Source organism: Grus americana, chromosome 1 (assembly GCF_028858705.1).
Source record: "Grus americana isolate bGruAme1 chromosome 1, bGruAme1.mat, whole genome shotgun sequence".
Classification (NCBI taxonomy): domain Eukaryota; kingdom Metazoa; phylum Chordata; class Aves; order Gruiformes; family Gruidae; genus Grus; species Grus americana.
Window position 1 is genome coordinate 13,435,542 of NC_072852.1, and position 13,124 is coordinate 13,448,665.

At 36.7% G+C, this 13,124-nt stretch overlaps 1 protein-coding gene and 1 long non-coding RNA gene across 7 annotated transcripts in view; one reads left to right on the forward strand and one right to left on the reverse strand.

The window, feature by feature from the left end:
- MAGI2 (membrane associated guanylate kinase, WW and PDZ domain containing 2) overlaps window positions 1-13,124 on the forward strand; it is a 776,571-nt gene that overhangs the window by 665,806 nt on the left and 97,641 nt on the right. The window lies entirely within an intron of this gene.
- LOC129207606 (uncharacterized) overlaps window positions 1,919-13,124 on the reverse strand; it is a 46,464-nt gene continuing 35,258 nt past the window's right edge. The window contains exons 4-5 of the long non-coding RNA XR_008577483.1: window positions 3,617-3,764; window positions 1,919-3,017 (exon numbers count right to left, since the gene is read on the reverse strand). This is a non-coding gene — a long non-coding RNA (uncharacterized LOC129207606). The remainder of the gene's footprint in view (window positions 3,018-3,616; window positions 3,765-13,124) is intronic.

A 13,124-nucleotide genomic window follows, 5' to 3' on the forward strand; every position in this document is an offset into this window, starting at 1 on the left:
TAAGAGGAGTTAGTCTGCACACGGGAGAAATAGGTCCCTTTAGAAGACCTTTTAGCATAAAAGAAACACAAGCGTGCAGAAATAGATTCTCATCATTGCATGTCATAAAGAGGTAACTACCAGTGCTCCGATGGCTATATTACCATTAATTTCTTATGCCCAGGATGAGGCTACACACAGTAAGAAGTCAGACATTATCATTATTAGGTCTACACAGAGACTAGGCTTTGTGCAGAGCTGCAGAACTCTGCCTTCAGGACAGGCAACTACTTGTCTCTGTTGAGGAGTGCAGGGCACGTTTGTGACTGATAGCTGCAGCCCACGTCACTGCTAGAAACTAAGAGCTCTACTGGCAGCACTGCAGACTGATTTCAGTCTTACTGATATTAGTGAATGAATTAATACTAATTGAAGAACAGTTTGTTTGAGAAAACAGAATTTTTGGCTTGCCTACACTGGAATCTGGCCAGGCCAGAGAAGTTTCTCCTCTGTTCTTGCAAGTGGTATTATCTGAAAACTAACCAGGTTATCTTGGACTGTGCATCTCAGTGAAAAAACGGCATCTCTTGAAGCCAAATACTTCCCAAGTGTGGTGCATGGGAGAACCTACCACAATACTGGGCTATGAAGAAACTTTGTTTTTTCCTAATTGCCCGTACTACAGGCTCTGAGTGAACCTAGCCTTCCTCAGAGGAGATCTAGGTGATCTCAGCCTAGGGAGGGAGAACTACAGAGCTGGATTCTAAAAAATGCCATACAACCTGTGCTTATGTACTGAGGCATGTCTAAAGTTTAGTCTAAATGTGTTGAACAATGTTTCTGTTGGTTCAGTATAATGTAATGTCCTATTAAACAACATTTGTTGAGTTTCCAAATCTGTTGTCAAAGTACATTGTGTAGACGTTGTGACGTGGTGATTTGTAATATAGTGCAATATTTTATAGTAATAAAGTAAGCTAATACACTATGAAACAAGTGAGTACATTATCTATTGTGCTACAGACACGAGACGCAGCACTGGGGAGATGGGAAGGTGTGATTTTCAGGCACTTCCTAAAGCACTTACAAGAGCCACAACACTCTCGTGGTTCCTACGGATTGCCTATCCAGTAAAAACACAGAAACTAAATTAGTCTTCTAGATGAGGTATTTATCCCTGTACAATTCTTTAAGCAATTTTCTTTTACATTCTTAAGAAGGGAAGGAAGGCTTTAACAATGGCTACACTTGCTCTCTCTGAGTAATGCTCAACTTTTTTATTTTTTTATAAACCAAGAGCATACATTTATTAACCGCAACAATGCCCTTCTCAGGAAGCCTTTGGGTGAGTCATAATTCAAACACAATCAAAACCAACACCAGGATACATACACCTTTGCTGTGTTACCTTCAGATTACAGCATAAAAAAGGACATGGAAGCTAAAGCTGTCAGGCACAAACTCTGAAAGTTGACTCCCAAGTGTGTCAAACAGATTTCTAAAAGAAATAAATTGCTTTCCAAAGCCAGATTTGTCATAACTTGGAACAGTATTTCAGCGTATAAGAAACATACTGTGCAGTTTTCCTGTTTGGTAAATGAGAAAAATCTTGACTTGTATTTATTTTGTACCTTTTATTACCATGAGCTAAAAGAAGGCAAGCTTTTTGTGCACACATTCCTAGGGTCACCTTATTTTTAGTGTATATTTCAGTCAGGGGCAAATTATATTTAATGGAATTTTTAGATTTTTTTTTTTCTCTAAAGTAAGCATTTTTTATTGCATTTCATGTGTTCTAGATAGAGAACTTCCAAAGATCCTGTGATAATTAGAAAAAGACTCTATATGCATGAATAAAAGCACAGACTCAAAACCTTTGAATGAGAAAATATTTTAATGATCTTTAAATTCGTTTTATCAATTAATTTCCGTTTCCACAATGAGTTGTATTTTTCCCTAGCAAAAAGTTTGCTAATATTTTAAAAGGATAAATGAAGATGATGATAGCAATAATAATAATAATACATTTTTTTCTTAAAGAATAAAAAAATTCATTAAAAAATTCCTCAGGGATTAGTTAGCATCATAGAAAAGGTTTGCTGATTACAGGAAATACTGCAGTATTATCTGCATATATTTTAATAGCTTAACTAAATACATTTGTCAATACTAAGTCAACATATTTTCCTTACTTTACATGTGAAATAATTTCTGTATTTTAAACTACTTAGTCTCAATAAATGTTATTATTTTAGGCTTCTGGGGCCAAGCAGTGCCTCTCTACTGCAGTATAAACACTATCATATCTCTGAAGTAGCGCTGAAGACACCTTAATCTGTTTCTTACGGAAAAAAAGGAATGACCAGTGGAGAAACATGTTCCTTTTTATTTTGTAAATATGATCCTAGTGGGATAATGTATCAGAAGACCCAGCTGCTCTTTTGCATAGCTCTTAAGCCTCATGCTATTTAACATGTAATGTTCTCAGGAATAAATATAAGGAATTACTAAAAGAAGATGGAAAGATTCTGGCAGAGTAATTCAACTTGTGTAACCAAAATGAAGGATGATTACATCAATGGGAGGTCCTAGAGCAATCCAGAGAGAAGTCTGGGAAAACAAAAAGTCCACAGGGCATTGATCTGTGGCCAGTGAGAACCAACAAATGTGGTAGAGTCAAAGCTAGTCATCTCCATCCAATTTATGCCCTTCTTCACTAGCTTTTTCCATGTTTTACCCAGGTCCTTCCTCATTCTGTATGATTATTGCTTATCATTCTGGCTCCATTTTCCTTCATTTGAGCGATTCAGAGAAGCTCTCATTCTTGAATGTCAGCCCAGTCTTTGAACTTACCCTTGCTTTGAGAAGGAGGTTGGACTAGATGAATTCCAACTGTCCATTCCAATATGAACACTTACATTACACTATGGTTGTCCATCTTTCTCATGTTTGGGAGCCCGAAGTGCTAAAAGAGACGGTCTCTGACTGAATGTGATAAATCACTGTCTGGATAATTTTAAACTTCTTCCACAGTACATCTGAGAGAAAGAGAAGTTACTTAATCTTGTCTCCTTATTACACCGTATTAAATATATATATATTTATATTAAAACAATATCTATTTCTTTAGAAATCAATGCAAACAGAAAGAATGAAGACATGCTTTTTGATTTTAGCTTGCCATATGTGTTCATTAAATTATATACACAGCAAATTATTCTCACACTATAATTGAAAAATAATGCAGTGTTTATTTATTTATTATATAGCATACCTGAGTGATCTCAATGGCTCGTGAGGTTGGCTCTAAAATAGGAACAGCTAGATAGTCTAATCCAGCTAACATTCACTACATGGACATCAAATACAACGATTATTTCTACTAAGGTTAATCTTAATTAAGCAAGACATTTATCTAGTAACTTGTTCATTGTATACCAGACCTTCAACTGTATCAAGCTCTTCATCCTAACAGAAGCACATTAGGATGCATTGTACTAAAAGAAGAAGCAGCTACATACAGTTTCAGTCAAAATGGCCCTTTTAAAACAGCCATCTCATGATAATTAACTATGAATGTACATTTTTATAGGTTTTTAAAGGCAAAGAAGCTGGGACTGGTTTACATGCTACATACTTCAGTCTATCTTCCCAGGCTTGCCTTGCCACGTTCACCTCAGCTGTTGTTATCAGGGATCCTGTGCAGACAGCTGCAGGGCATCCTTCCTCATCTGAGCTGGGCGGCAAGCAGGGATCCCTGTAGGGTGAAGAAAACAGGCACCTCTCTGGTGCCATTCAGCCGCTGTAAACATCTGAAGTAGCCGAAATGAATGGTGTTCTTAAAAAACCTATTCTTCCCTGTTGATTATTAAACTTTTTTAAAACTCACACACCAAAGTTTCATATTTACATTTCTACTCGCGTTTGGTCAGATGAATCCCAACTTAACTGTAAAAAAATTTGGATTTCTACTCTACATTAGTCAAAATAGTCCCCCCTGCTGTCAGTGGTGGAAAATAGGCACCTGAAGAGGATGACTTATCTCATTTTATTCAGTCATTGATTAAGCAGCTTGTTCTCTGAATTTGCCCATTATGCTCCACTGATTACAGAGAAGTCTGGCTGAGGAGTTTAGCTTAGCTGACCAGCCAGCCAGGCAAGGGCATGTGAGATGAATCCTGCCCACACACCAGAGGCAAGCACAGAACACTTGAGTGTATTTAAAAAAAAAATTATTAGAACCTATCTCATGCTGTATAGCTAAATCTGAAATCCCGGTTATGCTACCATAGAAGATAATCTGGGTTTCTTTATAAGAGGGAAGTTATTAATGTGGGCTTGCAGAAAATAGTTTAAATATATATTAATATATTAATATTACAAGCTGGATTATAAAATTTAATTGGTTTTATATAATGGACTTTTGTAAGGCTTTACATGCAACAGCCCCACTCCTTATTTAAAAGTGGAAAGAAGTAAAATTACTACTTACGTTGAATTGAAAAATTGGTTAACTGATTGATCTTTTAACATGATTAGGAGATCAGTGAGGGAATATATATTTAATGAGCTTCTTCTAAGATAAGTTCTTGGCTTTTTGCTATATTACACTTTTTGTGAAGATCCTGTAGAAAACATAAAATCAATACTGATAAAGTTTGCAGATGGCAGAGAGATTGGTCCATGTCATTGGACAGATGACACGTTACTGATAAAGACCGATGTGGAATACTTAATAAATTAAGCATCAGCAAACAGAAAACATTTTTGTGCAGTCAGTGTAAATTAATTCCTGAAACACAGAGCAAAGAATGCAGTCCAAACTTGCCAAAGTGCTTTTGAATCATTATCGAATATCAGCGGAGCATAACATCACAATGAAAAAAGGACATTCAGCACAATTTCTTAAAATAAAACTTATTGTTTATATATTTTTCTCAGTAAGATGCCATTGGTAAGCTATTTTATTGCATTTATTATGAATGTTAACAAAATCAACGAAATCCTGTTCCAGACGGTTTTTCCCTGCTTCTTAAGTTCATATTTGGTTTTCCATTTTTTATCCCATTTTCTCCAAAGTTATTACATGACACTTCCATATACTATGCAAAGGTCAAGCCTCTTGCAAGAGCCTTGTCTTTAACTAAAGTTTCTCTATTATTGTTAATAATAACAACCTGAAATTTGGGATTTCTCTAAGATTTTCCATACAATTTTTTACTAGCAAAAGTAATAGCTGATTCCGTTGTCCATGTGAAAGGTAGATGGAAAGATGTTTCCTTAATACCCAGCTCCTACAATATGTCTTGTACAGACAATTAAGCATATAATTTCAGAATTTATTTTCTGTGAACAATCTTGCAAGCAGTTGTTGACTGAAAGCTTGTAGAAATGGCAGAAGAGGACCTAGCTTGGGAAAAGGGGTCTAAAACAGAGCTGATGATAGGATAGAAACCAAATAGTGAAGAATTAGGAATTCAGAAAAGATGTTTTTGGGTCATGTAAACAGTTATCTAAGGAGTCATGTTGTAGGGTGATCCTTTTTTTTTCAGCACAGAGGAAGCATGGTCCTTGACCTACAACACTTTGGGTTCCAGAGTCTACTAGCTATAAAACTATTTGAAAGACATTTGTGGTTAGCATGAGAATCTATTTACTTAAATCAGCTACAACGACCCTCTGTGTCAAGTAGATAATAGCAGTCTAATTGAGAACATTTATTTGGTTTCTTCCAAGTGTGTATGCTACCCGTCTTCCTCTGAGAAGTACTTGGGTCAGGCAGGTCCTCCTACAGTGAAGACAGATCACTCCTCCTCATGGGGAGACATTTCCAATGGCTGTGGGATCTGAGCAAGTGGAAGAGGACTCAGGGCAAAGAGCTGGACATCTGCAGACTAATCCAGGAACCTGCTGAGAGGAGCAAGGACCAGACCCATAGGCCCCAGAGGGAGTGGGATGAAAATCTGGGGACTGGCAGGGGGTATACAGAGCTTGTTGTAACTCAAGAAGTTATTGATTTCACTGGAAACAAGGACTTGTAATGTAGGGACATAGTGAGCAGCTGTTCAGAAACCCCTTTTGCTTCTATATTCTCCAGCTAATCATTTTACATTTTGTCTATTTGAAAAGCTGTGTATTTTAGTTATGTTATAATAAAGCCTCATGTTTTGGGGTTTGTTTGGGTTTATGTATATATATATATGCACACACACATATATATAAGCCTTTGGAGCTGTCTATAAGAAGGAGTCTAGGCAGATCTAGCTTAAATCTTTGGCTAACCTGGGATTCTATCTCAGGTGGGAAGGAAATACCAAATCAAAACTAGCTACATTGACATAAAATAAAAATTAATTTCTTCACCAACATCCCAGGTTGGCATATTCTCTACATTGCAGGTCAAAGGCTTGAATGCTGGAACTAAGGACTGATGATGCTTATCCTCCTGAGCTGTAACTCCAAAGTAATTTCTATGGCTATTTAAATGTGAGTTAGTAATGAAGAAACATAATTACACAGAAATTCTAGGGATTTCAGAGATTTTTACAAAAAGGGAAACTCCTGTTACACGAGTTTTACAATTTGGGGTGATAAAACACAAAGATAATATGCATCATTGTAATAATGAAGTCAGAAAAAGAGCCCCAAATGGAAATATACTGCTACCACTTTCCCTTTTGCTATTTAAAACTATGAAGGTCATATTTGGAAATATATACAGATCTCAAAGGATAACAGAAATTAAAAATAAATAATATTGGTTTAGGATGCAATGTAAGTAAGAAAACATTAATTTTTCGTATTGGAAATAAGGTTGCAAGTTAAACCCAACAAATTTAGGAAAGAAAAATTAATGCCTCTGAAATTATGTGTGTGGAGGATCAAACCTAGTCTCTAGACTCTAGAGAGTGAATATTCTGAATTATTCACAAATTGTTTTTTCTTTTTTTTTTTTTGATCCCCCATATTGTCTGAGAGATGAAGAACTGCAGTGTAACAAGATATATACTTTTGTCATTAAATCAAAAGGCATCTATTGCAGACTGCTGGTGTAGAAGTTGCAATTTAGTTGCATTTCTAACTCACTCATACTAGGAAAGGGATGAATAAAAATTCATGACTTGTGATTGTGCACAGAGGTACGCACTTTTATTCATTAATATGTGATAGCTACTTGCACACTGTTTTTATTGGTTCTCATTAACAGTAAGCAATCTTTACCAGATTAAGGAGACTTACAGATGTTCATCATGTCTCCCATTTAAGGTCTTTCTTTGTATGGCAGAACACACAACTTTCAGAATATTCTTCATGGAAAAACAGTTCAATGGAGGATCTGAAGATATTTTTGTTTGCTTTCTGTTGTATATTTGTTGATATTTTAAAATTGCAGCAATAATTTCTGAATTATTAAATTCTGAGTAGCTGGACATACAATTTTGTTGAAACTAGAATGGGATTGTAATTGGTTTCCTCTAGCCTATGAAATATTATGAAGTTTAAAACACCTCCTACCAAGACTGAGTCCTAGACCTTTTAAAAAAATTTTGCCAAAGAGAACATCCACTGAGAAACAGAGGAACTTAGTCTAGAACTGTCAAATGCCTGATAGATCAAAAATTTACTTATGGTACAAGAAACAAAGGCTTGCTTATAATAGGATAAATTACTTCAGAATCCGTGTTATCAGGAGCATCTAATGTTTAGTCCCTGCTAAATATTGGATAGTTGCAAGGTATTTTGTCTAGAACTTAACTAGAAATTTCATCTGAGAGCTGATTGTTTTGTTTTGTTTTGTTTTCAATTAAATGTTCAATACATTCCGGAACAGCAGCTGCTTTTCACAAAAATGGCTTTAGTGGATCACCTTTCACCAACGAAAACTCCCTTTGTCAGAAGAGCACTAACAATCTCCACTTCAAATCAACCTTTTCCTTCCTCTTCCCCTGAAGTAGACCTTTTGTTGTTGATCCCTGTGAGATGAATTATGCTTTTTTAAATTAGCTCATAAGAGTAAAAACAAACAAACAAATGAACAAACAAACAAAAATAAGCCAGGGACATATTTCCCTACAAACTCTTTCCTGTCCTAGCTGATTGGGTTTATACACCAGCAAAACTGTACGGTGACTGGGTAAAGAGCATACAGATCTACCTTTAGTGTCTTTTCATCTACCTATTCTTTGGGGAACCCCAAGAAAAAAGTATATATCACATCTGATTTGATGACCATCACTGATTAATTGTACTGTTCATCCAGATTCCTTCAGCCAGCTATGGTCTTCAAGCATAATTTCATAGTTTTAATTCTGTCATCATAGGGGCATACTGAGGTATATGGGTATGCTGAGGAAGAAAAAGGTGTTCTACAGATCCAAAGGCTACATCCGAGTTTTCTTTCTTATGCAGTAAGTTCTGATTTAAAAAAAAAAAAAAAAAAAAGGAGGGACATACATGCTCGCCTCCCTACCTAGCAAGTGTTTCTAAAAATGCTAATTCTTAAGCTTAGGCCAGCTGTGAGGTCCACAAGGTGCTTCACGGTTGTCAGCACCATAATCTTCTCTGTTTAACTTGTCATGTTTATGTACTGTTCCAATTTTCTCAGTATTGAGGGGTTATTTCCATTATGTTAGACATGTCGTCTAAATCTCAACAGTCTGAAATCAATTTATGTTCCTCTGAGAGAAAGAGCACTGTCACAGGGAAGAAAAATACCTATTCACAGTTTTTCTTGCTTTTCCTTGTAATACATTCATTTAATACTTATCATTTCCCAGCTATCTTGTCAGGATCCTTTATCAGCATCATTTTTTAGTGTTCTGTTCATTAACTTTTTGAAGTACTGCACAGGACTACATGTGACCAGCACACAATCTAAACATCATAAAATTCACATCAATAATGTTCCTCTCTGATTAGTTTTAAGGACATGGTCCTTCTTTATGTTAATTGCTCATCTCTGAACCTTCAGGAATTCAGAAAAATGTGACATTTCTCAACCTTTTTTTTTGCAAACCAGGTCATCTTGATCAATTTGTCATGCTTTATACTCTTTAGTGTTCTGTACTGCAATAGCATCTTGCCCATCAATCATTATTTCTCTCACATTTTTTTCTTTCAGGCTCCTGTGGTCTTATGCTAAAGCTTCTGAACTTCATGTCATTTGACCATTATAATTTAGTTCGCTGCAAAGCTTTTACTAATTCAGCTTTGTTCTTCTTGATAAGTTAGTTCAATACTGAGAATTAACTCCTGAATGGGTGAACATGAAAGCAAAGATGTTTATCTCTACTAGGTACATGTCAGTGTGGACAGTATCAAACCTTCAGCAGCTCAAAGCAAAGCGAATTACCTAGATGTTCAACCAGGGAACTGGGAGTTTAGAAATTCACTGTTCTCTTCACAGTTTTGTTACTCCTTGGACATCAGTCTTCCACTAACATTCTTTGCCAAATACTCTGCTTTTCTACGCTAAAAAATATGCATTCACAGCTAAGGGTCAACCATGTAAAAACTTGAATCTTGTAATGAGTTTTCATTCCACCATTAGTCTTTTCTTTCACTTTCTGCCACTGTTTGCCAACCTTTCTGTTCTACCTGAATCCCTATAACCAGGAATAAACTGTTTTGTCAAGCTGGTCTGAATGAGCAGGAAATTAGAAAGAAATTATTACTTTGAATAATATCTGGATCTGAAGAATCAAATAAACATAATATTGCTTATTCCAGCTTCTACCACTGTGGCCAAGTGGCATGATTACCTTTTCATGATGTTGCCATCGAGTGTTTATCATTCTGCCATGTGGTATGAAAATGAGCCAATTATAGTTAACACACCTGAGCTCCTGACACTTACCATTGTCACAGAAGAGATTTCAAAGGCAAATCAATAAAATTCAGAACCATGCTGACAGCTTAATGCATATTAAACACAAAATTCTGAAGTTACTACAATGTAATTTAATAATGACAGAAAGGCAGTCAGGTGAAACCAGCAGGCTCTCTCAGTCTCTGTAATTTAACTTATTTTTTTTTCTTTATGATGAACTTTTGTCCAGTTCTCACAAACCTCAAGAGAAATCAGGAGGACTGAAACTCTGAGCTCAGTTCTGAGCTCGCTAACAGACATTCAAGACCATCTGAGATGCACTGGGGTATCAAGAAATCTCCACTGGAATGGCAGAGTCAGTGCGAGACTCAAGATTGTCCAGGATGACAAAGTTCTGAAGTCTCCCATAGACTGTCTGCCATACGTGCCAATCCAGCAAAGATGTTTGACTAATATAAGTCATGGCACCCTTGATACTGGACCTGTAGTTGTGCATCTGTATTAAATTCCCAATTCAGACTGTGACATCAAAATTTAGTTGTCTGCATATCAGTGTCTAAATGTGTCACATTATAATTGATGGAGCTTTCAACAGACCACATAAACATGGGCATTCTGTGCTACTCAAGATGCCCTTGGATATTCCACCTCACCTCCCACCAGCAGGTCTTCTATCACAGCTGACAATGCCATATTCCAACCCAAAAGGTGCTAGATGGTGATGCAACTGAGCTGGTATCTGGAAATCTATTCTATATAAACAACAGTGTCTAGAAAGTTTTTCAGCTCACTGTAAGATTGCCATCTCTGTGTGGGTAGCTGAAATCATTCTAGACTCAGTTCTCGACTGTTCTACCTCAGCTGCATGGTTTACTACTTCCAATGTACTGTTTTCTGTCTCCCATCAGAGTGAAGCATTGCATTGCAAGGTCTCCCATTCAGAAATAGTCGTGGACACCAAGGGCATTTCCCTACATTTGTCTATTTTTATTCTTTTATTAGGGATTTTTCTGATCACTCTTTCAGGGATAGGATTAGCTGGTTTTCAAATCGGGATCAGGACACAGAGAGGGAAATCCTGGGAACAAGGAGGATAAGTCTGCGGGAGTTTGGGAACAAGCACCTGAAGAAAGGAGTAGCTGAAAGAAAACATGGATGCATTGAAGGAATTTAGAAGAGGAGGAACTGGCAGCACAGGTGTTCAACACTAAATATCTGGTGACTCCTTTTCGTCTATGCCTTAATATGAAGCTTACATACAAGCAAAGGAATGGATTTATTATTGAATATTTTTTCCCCCACACCTGCTGAAGACTTTTATGTGAATGTATTTTCATGAAAAGGACTTTAGGACACTGTGTACAAACAACTTATGCTCCATCTACATTTTAACAGAAAATACTGGGAACATGCCTTGATATTCATCAAAGTGACATGCCATAATGTAAACTGAGATTTCTCTAATGTGCTTAGAAAGTGTAAAAGCTTAAATGGGAGCAGATTCTAAACACATGAAAGAGCAGAGACACCGGCATAGTTAGGCAGAGTTTCTGACTGTCAGAGCGCTCTGAAAATATGACGCAGTATTCCTGAAAAGTTAGGTTTGAAGCTTAAATTAGTTTTCCGTTAAGCCAGACTGAGTTGTCAGACATGTTCTTAGCAAGCACACACAGTCTTTATGGGTATGGCAACAGTCGCAAGCCCTTCTAGGAACAACAGTCATGAGCTGTCAGGACTCTGAAGACTCAATTAATATTCTAAATGATGTTGCTGATTCAGTGTGTGTGACATATACCAGTCTTTTCACCTTGCTGCGTCTGCTCTGCTCGGGGAGATTTGTGTGCAACAACATGTTTGCCCAGGATGGTTCATTACTTGCATTACTAGCTCTTGCAGTATTAGGGCAGTACAGTAGAGAGCGCAGTCCCTAGCCTGGACACGTCAACTAGCGACACCGATTTTAGCAGCAGTCATTGGATAACACACAGGAGCAAAACTGGAGATTCTTCAGGGAAAATTTCCTTCTGCCAAACAAAAGGTTCTTTTTCTTGTATATACAGAAAAATAACCTTGACATTTTCAAGGCGTTGGTAGAGTTTACAACCTGTGAGCAAACTTCTGAGATGCCTTTCTCCACTCATCATGTGTTAGTACCTGGGCATGCAGACTTTCCTGCTTGGGTTAGTATTTACATAAAATACATATGTTATAGACCTCTGTGAGGAAAATGACAGTTCATCCAGTATTACTTGCAGCTGCAAATCATAAACCAGGGTATTGACCTAAGGATTTGAACTTTTAGTAAGAACTTCTGTAATATAAGGCAAGAGACAATGGTCTTCCTCCATTCCATAAGATATCTTTCTCTACTTCAGATCAAGTTGTCCCAGTAAAATCTGTTCTGAATTGTACCGTAGCAGCATTTTCTCTATTCCAAGACGCGGCTGTCCTTCAGATAATATGGTTTGCTATCAACAATGAAATAAATCTGTAACAGTGTAACACTGTTCCAGTAATAGGTGCCAGGAGAGAGAAGAAAATTTCTATAAAAGTGTCACCCAATAAGACATCTATAAGTGCTCAGTATCAAACTTTGTTTGTGGGAAATAATCTGCTCTTGTTGACCACACAGAAAGCTGCTTGTTCCAAAAAGATATTTCTCATTTCTGGAAAGATTTTTATTATTTTTCCCAACTCTTGTACCTTTAAGCATCAAAACTGTCACTGACAGTGTTGTGTTTCCCTCTGCATTATTTTAGCTATAATCCAGAAATTCTCTGCTTCACATCCAGATTAATCAGAAGAAGATGGTATTTAGTTTGTTGGTTTTTTTCTGGTTTCATAAATTATTTTAAATCACTGACTGATAAGCAATTCGGAGAACTGTAGCAGCCAAGCAAAATAAATAGCTGTATGCCCATTAGAATGTAAATTAACTCATTACTATGCCAGCTTCTGACCTTTTCTGATGGCTGTATTCTTGCTAACAAAAACTCTTTGCTATTCATGAAAGTGAAAACTTAACGGTAGCTTGAGATTCTCTGGTGTATTTTAGAGAAATTCTTATAGACTCAGGTGACCGGTGAGGGTCCCAGCTTGAACAGCAAGTGCTTCTATCATTCATGACTTTGAATAGCTATCCTTTTCTAATTATTTGTGAAGATCTGAATATTATTGAAAAATTGTTGCTTAAGACAGCTAGGTCAGTGAAACTTCATGAACTGCACAGAAAGTGCTTCTATGTATAAAAAGCTGAATATTGATTTAGTACCTGATCTCACAGTCAATTAAGTTTTTGTACCAGTTCTATAGACTT